At 33.3% G+C, this 20,008-nt stretch overlaps 1 protein-coding gene across 5 annotated transcripts in view; it reads left to right on the top strand.

Annotated features, from left to right (window-relative positions):
• The window catches only part of MGAT4C (MGAT4 family member C), a 717,101-nt gene that overhangs the window by 390,498 nt on the left and 306,595 nt on the right, over positions 1 to 20,008 (top strand). For all 5 annotated transcript variants that reach the window (XM_035698743.2, XM_049094033.1, XM_025438740.3 and 2 more), the window contains one exon: positions 3,842 to 3,902. The gene's annotated coding sequence lies outside the window, so the exon portion shown is untranslated. The remainder of the gene's footprint in view (positions 1 to 3,841; positions 3,903 to 20,008) is intronic.

Below are 20,008 nucleotides of genomic sequence, written 5' to 3'. Positions count from 1 at the left end.
TTGGGAAGGGCAGGGGGCAGATATGTACCATTATAGATTTTTCTTTAAAGTAGACTATGTTTGGTTTTCAAGGAGACAAATGTTCTATTCATTCTTTAAAATCTACCTGAAATATCCCTTCCTTTTTAAAGCTACTTTTATTGTATCCTCTTTGTGCTTTCTACCTTATTGAAAGTTTCTCCTTCTAGTGCCCCAGTGTTCTTTGTGTGATTCTTTAGTGTCATCTTAGCTTACAGTAGCCCTCTCTGTGCTTCAGATACTCTAAAAACTCTATTATAGCACTTTTCACATAGGGATTTGGAGCACAAATTCTGGACCCAGACTGTCTGGTTTGAATCTATGCTCTTCCACATGCAAATTGGGCAGATTACTTCTATATGCTCTAATTTCCTCATGTATGAGAGAGGAATAGCAATTACACCCATAGGATTGGTAGGACTAAATCGGTAATACATATAAGTAGCATAAAGCAGTGCCAGACAAGTAAATATGACAAAAATAAAGAGTAGTTTTTCCTTTTGTGATTATTGAAATATTATATATTGGAGACAGCATCCATTCAACTGATTTGCTTGGATAAACAAAACTCCCCTCGTAAAACATACTAATTGATGCTCACAAAGACATCTACTATGTAGTCTTAATACCCAAATACAGGATACAGGGTTGTACTATTAGTAATTATAACCAGACAACAGTTAATAAACAGTGGTATATTTACCCTATTATTAGGCCATTCTATTAAAAAAAACCATCACTCTGCATGCATTGACTTTTAATTAATATCCTTACAAATATTTACTCAAAATTTTAGCTATTATGTCTGTTCTACAGATTTGGATTACAGCATTCCCTTTGAAACCTTCAAAATATTCTTTTAAATGTAAATAGAATTCTGTTTCAAAAACATACACTTGATAATATTTCTCTATGTTTAAATGCTTCAGTAGTTTCTCTTTTATTCAAACTCTTCACCATGGCCCTTGTGACCTGATATACTGTGTCAGTTCATGATCAATATTGTCATAGATTGCTTTCTGTCATTGTCATCATCAAAGCATCATCATCATAATAATCGCTCATTTTCCATGTATGAAGTCTTGTGCTATTTTATGTGAGATTTCCTTTTTAATCCTGAAAAAAAGCCATCACGTTTTTTTGATACCCTACTCATGAAATGGAGAGCAAAAAGAGGTTGGACTATTTGCCTAATATACAACTTGTGAGACATAGAGTCAGATTTCAAAGTCTGATAGTCTGGGATGTCTGGGTGGCTCAGTGGTGGAGCCTCTGCCTTCTGCCCAGGGTGTGATCCTGGAGACCCAGGATCGAGTCCACGTCAGTCTCCCTGCATGGAGCCTGCTTCTCCTTCTGCCTGTGTCTCTGCCTCTCTCTCTCTCTGTCTCTCATGAATAAGTAAATAAAATAATATTAAAAAAACAAAGGCTGATAGTCTGATATCAGAGACCTTGAGGTTGAACCTTAGCTTACATCATCTCCCCTAATGTGTTGATGAAAAGAAAAACAAGCAACTATATAGCTGCATGAATGCCTCTTGTGTATTCCTCCAGTTACATCTCAAACTAATTTCCTGGCATTCTCCTGCATCACACCAAACAATCTAGCCATTCTGGTCTCACTTTTCCATACGTGGAGTGCTTATTTTGCCTATGGGCTTTCATATACGTTATTTTGCCTAATGGCTTTCATATACGTGGGACCCTCTTCCTAGAACATTGTTCCTGTTCCAGTTTACCTGGATATCTCACCATTTGTGAAGTGATAAATTTAAAGAGACTCATTCTGTTATTCTTTTCATTATTTGTTCACTTTTGTTAGGTGCCCTGTTTTCTTCCTGCAGTCATGGTATTGACCACATTGTATTTTACACGTCAACTTACACATATCAGTTTCCCACTAGATTGTAGGTACAATGAAAGCAAGTACAATGTCTCTCTCCTTTACAACCGATTTACTAGTGTGCCGGCATGTAAAAGACACTTCATATTGCAAAGGAAAACTTGTACCAGATGGTGTTAAACAGTCAAGGAAGACTTTATTCAAGACTATTACATAGGTGGAGGAGGGGAATTGAACTTAACTCATGAAATACAAAATTGGAGATTTTTAAGAGCTGAGATGAACTAGTGGGAAAAAAATACTGCAAGATGTTAGATAGAGGTGAGGTTGATGAATGTGATTAGGCCACCTGTGTTTGTTAATAGTGCTTATTGAAGTTAAGCTCCTACCTTCACAAGGAGACTCAGAGATAGAGGCACTACTTTCTTAATGATGACATCTCAAAGGGATGGTTTCCAAAGTCCTGGACAATCTGGGTTTTAAAACTGACAAAGGTTGGGAGAAAATTTATATATCAAAGGGGCAGAAAAAATAATTCACAATTATAATTTAAAGTAAATGCTCTAAGGAAAAAGGTCAAAGGCCTAGAGTAAGGGAAAGAAAACTTCCTAAAGTTTAGTCAAGCTGAGAGGAATTATAAGGCCATTTTCGGCAAGATCTATTTGTTGAATTAATGAATAATTAACCAGAAAATGGAACAGTCCATTATACAGTAAAACACTCTTGACATGTAGTGATTAAGAACTATTATATGCCTTTGTATTTATATAATTTAAATAAAGTGTTGAGGGATCCCTGGGTGGCGCAGCGGTTTGGCGCCTGCCTTTGGCCCAGGGCGCGATCCTGGAGATCCGGGATCGAGTCCCACGTCAGGCTCCCGGTGCATGGAGCCTGCTTCTGCCTCTGCCTGTGTCTCTGCCTCTCTCTCTCTCTCTGTGTGACTATCATAAAAAATAAAAAAATCCTAAAAAAAAAAAAAAATAAAAAATAAAAAAAAAAATAAAAATAAAAAATAAAAAAAGTTTAAAAATAAATAAATAAATAAATAAATAAATAAAGTGTTGAACAATACCCACATGACATTTGACTTTTTAGATATTTAAACTAATTGTTCTAATTACTTTTCCATGTTTTTTCTATTTTTCCCCGTGTTTTTTTCTAATTCATAAAAAATAAACTAACATCATTATAATATGGTACTTCACAAGTAAAGTTTAATGTTTTAATTGAACATTTTAGTTTCCATTTACTGACACTTCCAAGAAATTACTGATAACGTTAAAGTACATTGTAAATAAATAACTCAATATAAACACGGTAGCTAGATAGAGCAGAAATAATAATTTTATTGCCTGCTAACTGAAGTTCTTGCATATTTTAAATCGTGTTTAATGTTGCTTAAATTATTGTCGCTGTAAAGACATACATCCAATTTAATTAAACCTGTGTAATTTCAAAGAAGGTAAATTTAGTAGCTATATTTATATTCTCCAAAGCGTCATTGGATATGGTATTGATGTTTTCAAAATACATTTGCTTTCATTTCTATACATTTAGAATACTATGATTTACCTCATATAAAAGACAACAGTTAAGTTAGATAAATCTATCATATTGTACAGTCTCTAAGTTATGTTTTTTGTTTTTGTTTTCCCTTTCCAGCATTATCCTTGTCTGTCTCAAATTCAGACGCCCAATCATTGTGCATGTTTATGAAGGTTAATCCTAGACCTGAATTTCATTCACTGACCATAGGCATAGTTGAGTTTCTACAGTAATGAGTTCATTGGGCAGAAATTTTGCAAAGATATGGGGGGAGAAGGAGGGGCAAACATTATCTACATTTGAAAAGACCAAATTTACAAATCAGTACACTTTAATGCAATTTTTTTCTCCCTGACTAACTGGGAGTTTATTTGTATGCATTCTAAGTGGCAGTGCCATGGGAAACTAAGATTTTTGTCATTTTGGTTTAACACAGATTCACCCAGAAAGCACAAACCTGATTTTGCCTGAGAAGGACTACCAACAGAACCTGAACCGTGAGTACAGTTTTTTTGTGCTATTGAATTCTATGCTATATAACTGACCCAGTAATATGACATGGCTTATATTAAGATATGTAGTGAGAGTTTTGATTAAGCATAATTGTAGACTATAAGAAGTACAGAAAGTGAAAAGTGATACCTGTTTTATTGTTACGTTTAAAAGAATTTCTGAAGTTAATGCTTAACTTTGAAGAAGGTAATACATTTGTGCTATTCATTGACATTCAGTTTATATAGTTTTGTTATTCCAATTTATCTATGGTTGCTAAGCTATGTAAATAAGGTCTCTTACAAATACATATCTTTTGTGTTATTTTGAATATAATTTATTTTTCATCTATTCTATGATCAACATCCCTGAGTGCTTCAAGCATATATTTAGCACCTCAGTTTGCTCTGGGTTTTTTCAAATGGAATCCATAGTTTGCTAAAGGTAAAAGCTTGTTGTGCCTTTCTTCCTTCTGTCATAGACCTGTCTTTCAGCTACTTACTAATTGTTGGCAGTTGGCATCTCTTCTCTCTGTTTGGCCTCTGATAAGTTGTCTTTAATAACCTGTTGTTTTGTTCTTGAACTTTGCCATGGTTGCAACTCTGGGGTATCAGAACTGTCAGAAATAAAAGTGAAAGAGCAAGAGGCACTGAGCTTATGAAAGTTAGAGAAGACATAAGGCCTGGTATTGATTGATGAATTTCCCACTGCAGATAGTTTTCACTTTATCCCATTTGCTGTCACAGTACACGGTACACGAAATAATAAGGAGATTTTTTTTCCTCTCAGTAATGGACGATGGGGGCTGTTTGCTTTTTGAGAATCTGCTGCGGCCACATGCCGTGTGGCTTTATCTTTGAAAGTGAGGGTGAAACAAGCTTGCCTGGCTGCAGATAAGCGACTTAGAAGGAATCCTATTCAGATGTACCTGTCACTAATTTATCTGGAGGTTTTGTGATTCATACATACTGTTCTGTGTGCGATGGAGCATTAAATTGCTTTCCTCTGGGAGCAGGTCACATTCAGGGGTCATCAGACCTCAGCTGTGGGACGGTGCATGCTTGATTCATATAGCTTCTTGCAACTGAATTTTTATCTATTAGAAAGCTGGTAATTTGAACATATGTTAGATGATCTCTCGGAACATTTCAACAGCAAGGGGAATGACAAAAATTGAACTGTGTATTAATATGCAAGTGTTTGTAACAAAAAATTAATCAACCCTTCTGTTGTTAGCACAGTCATTTATTCTGATGATTAAGTAGCTTAAATATATTTCCCAATAATGCTCTAGCTCTTGATTAATGCATTTCCATGGCTTCTCTATTTATTTAAGGAATATGTACTTAAGTGCATTAATTTTACTGGGAAGAAAAAAAAAAAAAGCAGAGCTGATTTGAATCAGATCTTGCCAAAGAAAAAGCTTTAGAAAATAAAGATTTTTCCCATTTACAATATGGTTTTCTGCTGTGGAAATTTCACTTTATTACCCCATATATATTTTGTGAGAAAATGGCATACCTTGGAAAATGAGACAGATACCAGTTCAAATTTGAAAAGCACATGAAAGAGATGCTTATTTTTACGTGTTAAAATTGTGCTGAGAAACTTTAGTACAGATATGTCTTTTTGGATGTGGGATATTTAGAAAATGCAAAAACTCCTTTTTTTATTATTTCCATTATGTGATATATAAAACTAAAACCTAATATCTTCCCTTAGGTTTTAAAAATGCTTCATTTTGTGTAAAATTAAGCCAATAAATGGCAAAGAGGTAGTTAAGTGAAAGCAATCAGAGAAATCTTTTCAAAGTGTTTTTACCATGCATGACAGCAGTTTTAATGGTGGGTAAAGTAACTATATAAACTTATATGTTTTCTCTCTCTCTCTCTTTTTTTTTTTTTAATTTAACATTGTTCCTTAAACTCTCAGTTGCAACCCAAAACAAATGATCATTTCATGAAGTAACAAAAGAAAAACTCTTCCAACTGGATAAAAATGATGAATTTATGCTGCATTTATATGGTACAAGTTTTTGATATTTGTCCTACATGTGAAAATGTGGAACATTTAACACAAATCAGAATTTTCTTATTAATGAATTAAAGTATAAGTAGGGCATTACTGTAAGAACTTATTCTATCATCTATGCATAATTTATAGTATTTAAATAAGATGTTCATTACACTTCCCAATCTTCAAATTACATTGTGACCTTAAAACCTTATAAGGCCTCCCAATAAATAAGAGTGTGAAATAAATATATCTAATAAAATTATTTTAGGGTTTCAACGTGTTCTGTTAAGCATTTCTCTGGTAAAAAAAAAAAAAAAAAAAGAGGGATCCCTGGGTGGCGCAGCGGTTTGGCGCCTGCCTTTGGCCCAGGGCGCAATCCTGGAGACCCGGGATCGAATCCCACATCGGGCTCCCGGTGCATGGAGCCTGCTTCTCCCTCTGCCTGTGTCTCTGCCTCTCTCTCTCTCTGCGTGTGACTATCATAAATAAATAAAAATTAAAAAAATAATAATAAAAAAAAAAGAAAGAAAGAAAAAAAGAAAAGCAGTTCATGAAACTAGGGGAAAAACACCAATTTACTACATGCAAAGTACATAAAATTAGGCATATTTCTGCCCTCTTCTTTCTATTTATTTTTTTTCCTATTGAGGAGGAAACAAAAGTCTAAATATGGAATATTCAATGTCTTTACACAAACCTGTTATATATCTCACTAGGAGATATTTACTTTTTTTTAAAGGAAAACTATTTAAAAACATAGATTAAATTCATATTTTTTTAGAGTAAATCAGAGAAAATGGTTTTGTTGGAGTCAGAGGATTTAAGTATTTTGTTGTAATGGTATTTTTAAACAGTTCTCTGTATCACAAAGTTTCTTCTGTTCTTTACATGAATAGCTACCCACCTTTCAGACTCCGCTAAATTAACTTAAATGTCATTTTTTAAAAAGTCTTTTTAAAGCATCCAAGCTTGCCATCACTTCTTATGAACTTCTTTATTTTTTACTTCATGGCATTTACCATAATTGTAAGCATTTTATTTATATTTTATTATACAATAATAAATGTAAAGAGAAGAGAAAAAATTATTTCCTTGTTTTGTTTGTGTCTCTTACAACAGTTAAGCACAATATTTAGTGCCCAGCACAGCGCCTGAAATATAGCAAATAGTCAATAAAATTTATTGAACCAGTGAGGTTAGATAATGAAAACGAAATCATTCTAGAAATGGGATCAGAAATGTAATGTATATCTTAAATACATAGTACCAAATGCTATATACTCACCAGTTTATTTAAAAAATGATTGCAAATACTTATTGTATACAAATAGAGAAGTCAGCAAGTTTCAGACCTTAATAGCTTCCTCACTACACAACTAAAGCCTACCAAACTTATTAAGTATTAAGTGCCATGACACACATAACTAGTATTGTCTAAGAGTAGTTACAAAACATTCTGTGGATGTCTTTTAAATAGTTTAAAGAAAAACAATAAAAAATCTCTGGTTATTAAAAAAACCATTTATTTTATAAGCATTGATTGAGATGACTATGTCTGTATATATGAAACTGTGCAAAAAATCTATAGATTTACTATTATAAGTTGTTAACTCTCACCATGAAATCAATATATAGTAAGGAAATCCGATGTACACTTTCAAAAATACAGTAGGGCTTCAACTATAAAATAGAAGATGAAAAGGAGTGGACACAAGCTTCAAAGAAAGTTGAAGGAATACTTGGCATAAGGAATGGCATAAGGAAAGGCATGAAAAAGGTATTAGTAAGAATTAGTTGCTTATCGCTTATCATCTGAGCTATAGCTAGATGTATTATGTTATCTTTGGCTATGAATGGACGTTTATTTGAATGTAGATTAGAACAAGATTGTGGAAGATTCAACACTAGTTTGGGGAACTAGTGGTTCTGTGGGCCTGTAGCTCTGTCCCTTGAACATGTCCAATCTCTTTTTCCTTTAGAAGCATAGAAAATAAAAGTGTGGTTATTTTGAATGACAGCTCATACAGAAAAATCTGGTACTAGGTACCACAGGATTTTCCTCTTGTATGTGCTCAATACATACAGGCACATACATGCACCCCCACTTGTTTGTATGGTTTGCTTATGTGTAGGTGTATGTACTTAATCTGGCTTCACTTTACAAAATAAATTAGAGGAGGAATCATTATCAATATGTACAGAAACTGCTAATGACTTTGACAAATACTCAATAAACTAATAAAGCAGGAAGCCTGAAATAAAATGTCAGTAATAGAGGGCTTATCTCTCAGAGACACACTTGAGGAAAAACTCATGAGGATGATGACTTGTAAAATGCAAAAAAAAGAGGAGGTCAAATATTTAATTAGACTTTCGTGAACAAAAGAACAAGATGAGTGTAATCTATTAACTTCCTGAAATATATTCTTTATGCCATACACAATGAAACATGTAAATAGAAATTTTGTGATCATTCATATTTTGATAACTGATGATAGTCTCTGAAATTAACAAAGAAATTTGGAAAATATTATACCAAATATCTTTTTTAAAGAATGAAAAAGCACATTTGCTTATTAAAAGTCCAAAGAGGGACACCTGGGTGGCTCAGCAGTTAAGTGCTTGCCTTTGGCTCAGGGCGTGATCCTGGAGTCCTGGGATAGAGTCCCACATCAGGCTCCCTGCATGGAGCCTGCTTCTCCCTCTGCCTGTGTCTCTGCCTCTCTCTCTCTCTGTGTCTCTCATGAATAAATAAATAAAATCTTTAAAAAAAAATTTTTTTTAAGTCCAAAGAATTCTTACACTAACAGTTGGTGTTTAACCCAATACTTACTGAACTAATTTAATCAGATCACCCTTATTAAGGTCATGATCTTTCCATGATTCCATGTTGCCTAGCTCTAGTTTTAGAATATCATTCTTTGAAAACATTTATACTAAGAAAAGTAAATGCAAACTGTTATTGTTTGGTGTTTTATGTATTACTTAAGAATTTTGGCATATTTCAGATTGCAGTCATTCTCCTAAATTTTCATCTAGAATCTTTTTGCTTCAAGTTTTTAATTGTATAAACCAGCTAGATTAAATGTTGTGTATTGAAAAAAATAGGGATCAAGAATCATTTTTAGCTCAGACCTTGTTCCAAAGGTAATTGAAAATGTTTGTGTGAATTTTTTTTTTAAAGATTTTAATTTATTTATTCATGAGAGACCGAGAGAGAGAGAGAGAGAGAGAGAGAAAGAGAGAGCGAGAGGCAGAGGGAGAAGCAGGCTCCATGCAGGAAGCCCCATGTGGGACTCCATCCTGATACTCCAGGGTCACACCCTGAGCCAAAGGCAGGCGCCAAACAGCCGAGTCACCCAGGGATCCCCTGTTTGTGTGAAATTATTATTGTTCTATTCACCTATTTGTGTATTATTAAATACTTGAAGTATGCTATTCATATGTTTATTATTATTGTAGATTAAGAGCGAGTTTTGAAATGTGTTAGTGTAACTCAGCCAAATGTATTCATTTTCAAGAGCATTTTAACTCCTCTAGATCCTCTTCCATTTCATCTTAGAATCAGCTAATATTCTTATGATATTTTGACTGAACTCATATTAAGGCTAAGAAGTCAGGAAGAATTCACATCCTTAAAATACTGAGTCTTCTCATCTTATGAAGGTGACATAAGCCCTTTTATTTAAGCCTGTTACTGTCTGAAGCAATTTGTAGTTTCCGTAATAGAAATCACACATATTTTGTTGGATTTATTCCTATTTAATGTTTATTGATGCTATTATTAATCGTAACACTTTAATTTTTCATTTCTACTCTGGTATATAGAAATACAATAGATTTTTTGCTGACCTTCTATCCTATGGACTTGCTAAATTCATTTATTACTCCATGTATTTTTTATACATTCCATAGGCTTTTATATATATATAAAATATATAATATATAATCTGATTAAAATTTTTATGCCAACACTTGCATTTTCATTCTTCTTGTCCAATTTCATTAACTAGAGCTTCCATTACAATGTTAAATAGAAATGGTGAGAACTACGGGTCCTGGGTGACTCAGTTGGTTAATTGTCTAACTCTTGATTTCAACTCAGGTCATGGTCTCAGGATCCTGGGATCGAGCCCCACACTGGGTTCCATGCTTGGTGGGGAGTCTGATTGAGGAGTCTTTCCCTCTCCCTCTGCCCCATCCCCTGGTAGTGCAGGTGCTCTCTTTAAAATAAATAAATCTTTTTTAAAACATGGTGAGAACTGATTCTGTTATCATATTGTCTATGTTAAGAGACACACATTCAGTGTTTCTCTGCAAGTATTCTAGTTTTCATGTATACTCTTAATGGGATTAAGAAGGTTCTACTTTATTCCTAGATTTTTAAGAGTTGTTATTGTAAATGAGTGCTAGATTTTATATTTTTTCTGTATCTTTTGAGATGATCTTATTACTTGTCTTCTCTACACTTTTTACATATCAAATTGCATTAATTTCTGAATTCCAAACCAAACTTGCATTGCTGGAATATACTCCAGTTGGTCATCATATAGCATCTTTCGTATATATAGCATGATTTGCTTTGCTAATATTACATTAAAGATTTTATATTTATGTTTGTGAGAAATATTGTACTGTATTTTTATTTCTTTTCAGGTCTTTATCAAATTTGGTATAAAGACATGAGTTTGAAAGTGCCTTTCCCTTCTATTTTCTAAATTTGTATATTATTTCTTCTTCAAATAATTGAATAGCTACTGAGATTTTCTTTGTGGAAAGGTTTTGAATTGTAAATATAATTTTCTTAATGGATAAAGGGATGTTCATATTTTCTTTCTTACCCTATGTCAGTTATGGCAGTTTCTGTCCTTTAGAAAATTTGTCTATTGTTTTCTTAATTAGTGCATCTATTTACTTAAAACTATTCAGAAAGTACTATTATGAAACTTTACTGTGGGTTGGATTTGTAATATTGTTCACTTCATTTCTGATAATGGTATTTTGGATTTACCCTCTTTGTTATGAAACTGGGTAAGGATATATCAATTTTATCAGTCTTGTCAAAGAAAGCAGTTTTGACTTTGTTGATTTTTAAAATATTTTTCATTTTCAAATGTATTACTATCTGCTCCTATCACTATTTTTTCTTTCTTCTACTCTTTTTTATTTTTAAACTGATTCTTGTTTTCTAACTTCTGAACATAGAAAATTAGGTCTTTTTTTATACTTTGTGTCTTTACTAGTAGAATAATTTAAAATTATCAGTTTTTTTTTCTACGTACCCTTAAACTGTGTTCCACAGGTTTTGGCATGATCTGCTTTCTTTATCACAAAATCTGAAATAGTATCTAAATTACTTTTTGATTCTTTCTTTGATCCATAGATTCTTTACATATTTAATATTTAATTTCTTATTTGGAAATTTTCTATCCATCTTTTATTTATTTATTTTTTATAGAGAAGTATTTCTTTTTTTTTAATTTTTATTTTATTTTATTTATTTATGATAGGCACACAGTGAGAGAGAGAGGCAGAGACACAGGCAGAGGGAGAAGCAGGCTCCAGGCACCGGGAGCCTGACGTGGGATTCGATTCCGTGTCTCCAGGATCGTGCCCTGGGCCAAAGGCAGGCGCCAAACCGCTGCACCACCCAGGGATCCCTCTATCCTCTTTTAAAATCAATTTTTAGTAAATAGCTTTGTGTCAAAACAGTATACTGTGTACATTATTTAATTATTGGAAATTTACTGGGAGTTATCCTGCAGCCTCCTCTAAAAATATTGTATCTTTCAATTTGGGGAGTAGCACTTTATAGGTGTCAATTAGTTTAAATGAGTTGATAATTTAGTTCATTGGCTTTTTTTTTTTTTTTTTTTTTTTTTTGGTCTTCTTGCTCTCAATTACCAAAGCAGTGGTAAACTCTCCATACAAGTGTGGATTTGAGATTTATTTCTTCAATTCTGTAATTTTGTCTCATGTATTTCTAAACCTTGCTCTTAAGTATATATATAACTAGGTTTGTTATATCTTCCTGATGGACTGACCCCTTTTATCACTGTGAAATAATATTCTTGATATCTGGTAATACTCTTTGTCTTGGTATCTATTTTGTTTGGCTACAATTTTTTATCCTATTAAGTAAATACTAAATAATCATGGCATTAACTGAAATAATAAATATTACAATAAATGTTAAATATAAATTAGTATATTATTAAAATGTTTCCCAGTGTGTGATTGAATAATTTTAATACTCAACCATAATAATTGAATAAAAAATGCTGTTCACACATTTATTTTATGTGAAAAGACATTTGAAAACTTACAAAATGAAAATTAAATCGTGATTTGCATATAATATTTAAATGAGAGACCTTAAGACCTGGGTAAATAATTAAAACCCCAGTATGGTAATTTGAAGTTAATAGGGACATTAGTGGTCAGTGTTCCACTTTACACATGGAAAAATTAATACTGTGAGAAGCTGAAAACTAGTCCCAAATCACAAATGTTGCTAAGGTCTAGAATACCAACGTTCTTTGTTCTATAAGTTACTGATACTCATGAATAAGGTCCTTGTGGGGATATCCAAAACTTAAAGAAAGAAATAAAGGTATCAAAATTTTAATGATGATAGGAACGTGAAAAAAATCAATGTTGTATTATTCTTAACCAAATGCCTTAATCTTTATCCATCATTTTTCTCAGCTACAAAAATGATCATAATTCATAAAGAAAAATATATCTTTATTTTCCTTCAAGCTTAGGAAAGGACAAAAGATTGTGGTTCCAATTTCAATGTCACTGCCCCATGAATAAAATATTCTCAAGAGTAAATGAGTGTGTTTACCTGTATAATGGAAAGGTGAGAAGAGAATAGCAGAGTAAATACCATTCATGCTAAAATAAATGCCAAAATATTCTTTGGAGAGAGTAGTCTTACTTTTATAGTCATATATAGAGAAGGAAAAACAACCATTTAGCCAACGTTTCTATTCTTGCATGTGTACTCCCAATGGGATTATACTTATTGTGAGTACATTAGAGGATGACTCCCATGCCTTTTAATAATTTTTAAAGTACATGTTAAAATGCCCATTATATTTCTTGCTTTAAAGGGATTAGTAAAATGTTAATTAATAATGAATGCACAGACAAAAAAATGCCAGGGACAGTTTCTTGGCAGAAAACAAATGAGTTGAAATGCCCTCTTTAGCAGTGCATTAGGAATGTGACAATTAAGATATAGTTAAGCCCTTTGGAAATAGATGCTTTTAGTCATTTATTTTTCCTAACAATAAGTAACAGAGACAAAGCCTTTAGTACCTGAGTATAAATATGATTTTCAACTTCTTGAACACCAAGACATTCTTTTAAAATTCTATTTGCTGCTAATTCCTTATGTTGACTGTATTGTTCATGATGATAAATTTAAAATACTGGGAGATGCTCACTGGAATAAAAGGTCATTGCAGTTTGTTAAAGATGCTTGGCCAAGACTCTATCCTTAGTACCTTAGTAGAATGTCCAGAATCAACTCATGTTCTCAGGGTTTTTTTCCTAACTCTGAGTGTATCTTAAGATCATTTACACAGGAAGTAAATGGAGTTTCCTTTGACATTTGTTTGTCATGTTTCCTTCATGAATTGTGGAAGTTTCTTTAATCTAGACTACCTATATTATTAAATATTATTCTCTTCTAAATAAAACTGAAAATCAAACAGTGTTTAGCAGGTCAAGTAGTAAATTTTTCCATTTAAATCTCATTTATACTTCTATTGTCAATATGTAGTGTTCTAATTCAGTAAATACACTGCTAATTCAATAATGTTAAGAATCGGTGACTTATCCTTTTGAAGAAGTACCTTGACAATTATCATTCTTTATTGCCTTCAAATCTTGCTATAAATGTGCTGAATGAATTATGAGGCTTCCCTCATGCTGTGTCCTCCTATCTTTCTAGAATGTTACATGCATTACTATTATACTTAGCATTTAGCTAGAGATGTTCCTGTTTCCTGTCATTCTTTTAGTACTTAGTCTAATTTTTTAATGACTGAACTTAGAAGTTATCCTTTCTGGTAGACTTCCCTGGACTACTGAGCTATGGTTGTTCCTATTGCACCATGAGTTTTTTTTTTTTTCAAAATAATATATTTCAGACTATAGAAAATGCCCATTGTTATGTCTTTCTTCTTTGAAATATTGTATGTTCAATAAAGAGTGTATAGTATTGGTACATAGAAGATACTTAAAATTCTCTGCTAAAATGTAAATATATTTCGCACATCTTAATCTCATTGTAGAAATTTTGACTCATGTTCTTTTTCGTGCTGATAAAAGTGTTGTATAAACATGATAAACATTTAAAAAGCTAAATTTCAGGTAAAGGTGGTAGACTGACCTCTTCTATGGTTTCCCTCCATGCACTCCACTAAAATGAAACTAAAGTGTTATTTTTCATTATATGACACAAACTTTCAAGTTAGGGGAGATTGAGGGTTGAGAACAATGCAACAACATTTTGCAAGCTAAGTCTCTGGACTAGCAGTAAATAACAAACATGTGAGAAAAGTAACCTAAGTTGTCAGTGGGAAAAGACAAGAAATGATATAATTGACATTGCACTGCACAATTCCCGGAAGTCTTAGTTATTTGCAGCACAAGATACCTGTGGTTTGGTGGATAAATAATGGGGTAAGGTAGAAGCAAAAAAAATAATAATAGAGATTGGTTGAAAATAAAGAACTGTACTCTGGACATTTCACGTTTTGAAAATAGTATCCAATTCTTGGTAGCAATATTTTCATATATCTTTAGGCATATTAAGTCAGAATTTTTGTTTATTTTCGTATCTTATTTTCTTTATTATCTCCATTTCCTCCAATTATTGTTTCCATATTTTTAAAAGTTTGACTTACTTCAGTAATTAATTCTACTACATTAGCTGTAGTATTCTCGGTTTGGATAAACAACAAAATTTAGGAAAAACAAGAGACTTCCACTGGCACCAGTTTTACTTAGCTTTAAGAAAGGATACACATCAGGGAACATTTTTTTTTTTTCTTTTTATGTAGGCTCCACACTCAGCATGGATCCCAATGTGGGACTTGACTTTATGACCCTGAGCTGAAGACAGGAGCCTCAAGAGTTAGACAGTTAACTGACAGAGCTGCACAAGGTGCCCCACATCAGGAAACATTAAGCAGGGCTGAGATGAAGGTGAATCATATGAGATACTCACTTTAGTGCAAAATTTAAGGGTACTCCAATAATCTCAGTAATTAAAAAAAAAAACCCTATCTTTTATAAAATATATTTAAAAATAAAAATTAACACAAACATAAAATGAACTATATATATATATATATATATATATTTTTTAAGATTTCATTTATTTATTCATGAGAGACACAGAGAGAGAAGCAGAGACATCGGCAGAGGGAGAAACAGGCTCCCTGTGGGGAGCCCGATGTGAGACTCCGGGATCACGCCCTGAGCCAAAGGCAGATGCTCAACCACTGAGCCATCCAGGCATCCCAAAATATATTTTTAAAAATAAAGACAAGGGATCCCTGGGTGGCGCAGGGGTTTAGCGCCTGCCTTTGGCCCAGGGCGCGATCCTGCAGACCCGGGATCGATTCCCACGTCGGGCTCCCAGTGCATGGAGCCTGCTTCTCCCTCTGCCTATGTCTCTGCCTCTCTCTCTCTCTCTCTCTGTGACTATCATAAATAAATAAATTTTTTTTAAAAACTTAAAAAAATATAAAAAAAATAAAGACAAGATCAGTATTACTATTTTTCCCTTTGCCTCAGTTCCGATATTACTCAGCATGGAGCCGCAACTAGTGTTGGAAGGTAAATTTTAAAAAAAATCCCCGGGAAGTAAAGCAAAAAGACAAATAGATGAAAAATAGGAAAGAAAAATAAGCAAAATAGTGTATTCATCTAGGGGTCCCAACACCTAAAGTATGGAATTTCAAAAACAAGAGAAATAAAATGGGTGGGAAATCATCAATAAAATATTTTTTTTAAGATTTTATTTATTTACTCATGAGAAACACAGAAAGGAGCGAGAGATCTCCAGGATCACACTCTGGGCTGAAGGCAGTGCCAAATCACTGAGGCACCCAGGCTGCCCTCAATAAAATTTAATACAGTTTCAAAAACTGAAAAACATAACTTTCCAGATTGGAAGTGCCAGTAAATAATACAGTGAATGAAAATAAGAGTAAGTGAGGCTTACTAAAATATTAAAATTATGGAATATGGAAGTTTCTGCAGACTTTCAGGGATGGGGCAGAACAATAAAGAGAATAGATGTAAAACACCAGAAACTAGAATGTATTGGCATTTTTGAACAGCACTTATTTTCTACCAAATTTGAATGCTTTCACAAACCACAATCTTTAAAAACAAAGATACCTACAAAAATTTAAATGGTAAATGTTCTTGAAGGAAAGAATGGAACGAGTTGATGAAGAGGATCTAAGGGGAGCCCGGCTGTACAAATATAAAGATATTACATGATTTGTGTCGTGTTAAAAATTACAATTAATTATTATTGGTCAAGACTCTCTGAGGAGAAATAATTTCCAGTGTAGAATTATGTCCAAAGTATCCATCAAATGTGGAGATTGATTAAATACTTCATTAGGCATCCAAGGTGTCAAAGCATTAGTTTTTATGCACCATTTGTCAGGAAGCTACTAAAGAATGTCCTCTACCAAAACAAGGGATCATACGAAGAAAATATATATATTGTATATATACATATTAAATCATAGATTTAAATAATAATAAAAGCAACAGGCATCCCCAGGATAATGGTGTAGGGGAAACAGGATAATGACTGTGTGCCAGGTATACAGCAGGCCAAGTCTGAGCATATCAGAAGGCTCTCTAAGAAATTTCTCCAAAAGGAGTAAATTGTTAGAAACCTACTGTATCTGATCATTTAAAGAGGAGATTTGAATAGGTGAATGTTTAAGGTGAATAAGTCATAACAAAAAAAATAAATAAATGTAAGAAGTTTGAGCAGTTATTGTTAAGAAAAGCTAAGAGTTATGTGAAATATGCAAACAAATCACCAATGACTATATAACTGTGGTGTAAATAGCATCTGTATTGTCAAAATTTGGATTTTTATTTGGCTTACATTACAATATACATTAGATAGAAAGAGTTGCAGGAAGGTTGTGCATGTGTAGTTAGAGTAGAAGGAAAGAGTGCTAAGTTCCTTACTGTCCTAGTGAGTAATCAATATATGGCGCCTAAAACTGAAAACAGAGTAAGTAAGACGTAGCGTTAAGAAAGCAGCTACAAAAGTTAAAAGTGGTTTTGGGACTAAGGGGAAGAAAATGAAGAAAGGGAGGAGGGTAACTGGTGTTTTTAGGAGTAAAACAAAAGTGCAAACTACTTCAAAGCCATTGCTCAAGAAATGATCTTGATTACTGCTATAATATCCACCAACTGGACTAATTATTACTATCTTATTTAAGTATGCTTTACAAAGTCATACAATTAAGTATAAAAACTCATTCAAATGCATATACTCTTACACATACAATTGACCCTGATTTTAAAAGATAGTTTTCTAAATAGTTTTCTTTAACTATTGATAGTCATTCTTTGTGTGTGTGTGTGGGGGGGGGTAGACTTAGCGATACTGAAGTAGTCATAGACATAAGCATGGAACATGCCATATAGATAAGTACAAAGATAGGGCCAGTATTAAAAGCAACACATTCTGTTGTTAAAGATCAACATGTTTTAGGCACTACTGGATGAAATTAATAATAAATACAATAATAATTTAATCATGGCTAGTTTTTATTGACTATTTTTACTCAATGCCTGTTATTCTCTGTTTCCTTTATGTACAATATCTCATTTAATCCTCAGAGTAGGGATGCCTGTGTGGCTCAGTGATTGAGCGCCTCCCTTCAGCCCAGGGCGTGATCCTGGAGTCCTGGGAACAAGTCTCACATCGGGCTCCTGCATGGAGCCTGCTTCTCCCTCTGCCTGTGTCTCTGCATGTCTCTCTCTCTCTCTTTCTTTCTCTCTCTCTCTCTGTCTCTGGTGAATAAATATATAAAATATTTTTTAAAAAATCCTCAGAGTAATTCTGAATATAAGTGATTATTTTCCTTATTTTGAAAGTAAACTTAAGTATTTTCATATGTGATATTCCATCTGCAGAAATGTAAGCATTTTCGATAAATATTATCTGCTCATTCCCTATTTCATCTTACATAGTTTCTAATGTCAGCAGAGAAAATGTGAAATCTGTCTTTAAAAAAATACAGCAAATGGCCTGCATGACAATATTTCAGAGAGTGGTTAAATAGAAACTGACTCAGAAAATCTTTCAAATAAATAGATCTTTCTAAATGTATAATGCATTGTATGCACTATGTTATTACATAACTGTGTTTTAGGCTTTCTTATGGCATGATTAGCTTTTTTTTATCTGGTGATATATGTAAAGTGCATCATTTAGAGTAATGGAATATGAAAGTGTGACTGCTCATTTAAAATAAATGTAAACGTGAACACACCCACATCACAAATACATTTTCTACTAACTTCCAGAGAAATATCGCAAAACCGTTATACCGTAAAATTGTATACAGAATTTTTTCAGTAAAAAAATTCCAGAAATATCTCAAGAGAAAGCCAGGATCTTTCAGGTTTTCTCTGATGATGAAGGCTCTAAATTCAACCTCACTTTTCTGAATCATGGCATTTACCACTCATGCCAAATTCATTCTTTGAAGTAGTGAATATGAGTGCCTTATGGAATTTTAGTAGATGTCATTGGTCATTAAATTTCTTTTTTTTAAAGATTTTATTTATTTATTCATGAGAGACACACAGAGAGAGGCAGAGACATAAACAGAGGGAAGAGCAGACTCCCCATGGGGAGCTTGATGTGGGACTCCATCCCAGGACCCCTGGATCACGATCTGAGCCAAAGGCAGATGCTCAACTACTGAGCCACCCAGGTGTCCCTGGTGGTTAAACTTCAAAAAAGCCACATTAGCTGCTAAGATGATCAGGAGTTTGGAAAAAAGTCAATGCACCTGCTAGAATAGTCCGCAGCACAAATCTAAGCAGACTTCCAGGAGGGTCGTCCTGTTGCAGGTAGCCCTCCTTAAATGGATGGTGATGTGGGAAATAATACAGACTGACAAACAGTTTCAAACAGTACCCACAATTGCCACCTGCAGGACTTTCCAAAACATTAGAATATTGGGGAAACTCCTCGTAGTCCTTCCTGCTTCTCCCTACCATAGCACTGTGCCCTAAATTAGTAGTATCTTTAATTTTAACAAGCTAGTTGAGGCAAGTAGCAAATGGAAAACTTGCAGAAAAAGAACCTTGTCCTTTACCTGATATAAATCTTCCAATCCTTGCACATCTGTGGAGATAATATTTTGTTGGCAGTGTATAGTGTGGAGCATCCTAGGACCTCAAGGTGATGGTAAAATTATATTATGCTTTATTGTAAATTGATAGGAAAGCAAGTGTAAAAGCATTTTGTACAGTTTTTACTTATATGTTTGTATCTTACCGTACTTACATAACTGATTATAATTATTTTAATGATATGACTCTAGTTATTTTAAGAACAAATCTAAGAGAGGGAGCTGGAGCTGACGCAAAAGGGTTCTGATATTTGAGGAAGTCATATAAAAAAAGCTTCCTGACATTAAAATACAGCTTGTCTAGATCATCCTCAACTGTCTTACTACCTTATTTTTGTTGTTGTTTAAGAGGTAATAAAGTAGGGCTCTTTTAGAGTGCCTTTTGGAGTTAGTTAAAATAGTTTGGCTTTAATTGTTGACTGTTTTCATTTCTCATTGTTCATATTCTGTTGTATTTTTTGGTTGTTGTTTGGAGAAGAAAAAGTGGTACAATATTTGCTCACTTCCAGAGATGTAAAAGTTCAAGTTTTTTTTTAAACTTTTAAATTAATGATTAGATAAATTGGTTCTACAAATACAGTTTTTTCTGTGCCATTAAAATATGACCTATGTTTACTTATAAATTAAATGTTAATGTACTCTTTATTAACTTCATCAACCTTTCC

The sequence above is a fragment of the Canis lupus genome, chromosome 15, assembly GCF_003254725.2.
Source record: "Canis lupus dingo isolate Sandy chromosome 15, ASM325472v2, whole genome shotgun sequence".
Lineage (NCBI taxonomy): Eukaryota > Metazoa > Chordata > Mammalia > Carnivora > Canidae > Canis > Canis lupus.
This window is presented reverse-complemented; position numbering and strand designations above follow the sequence as displayed.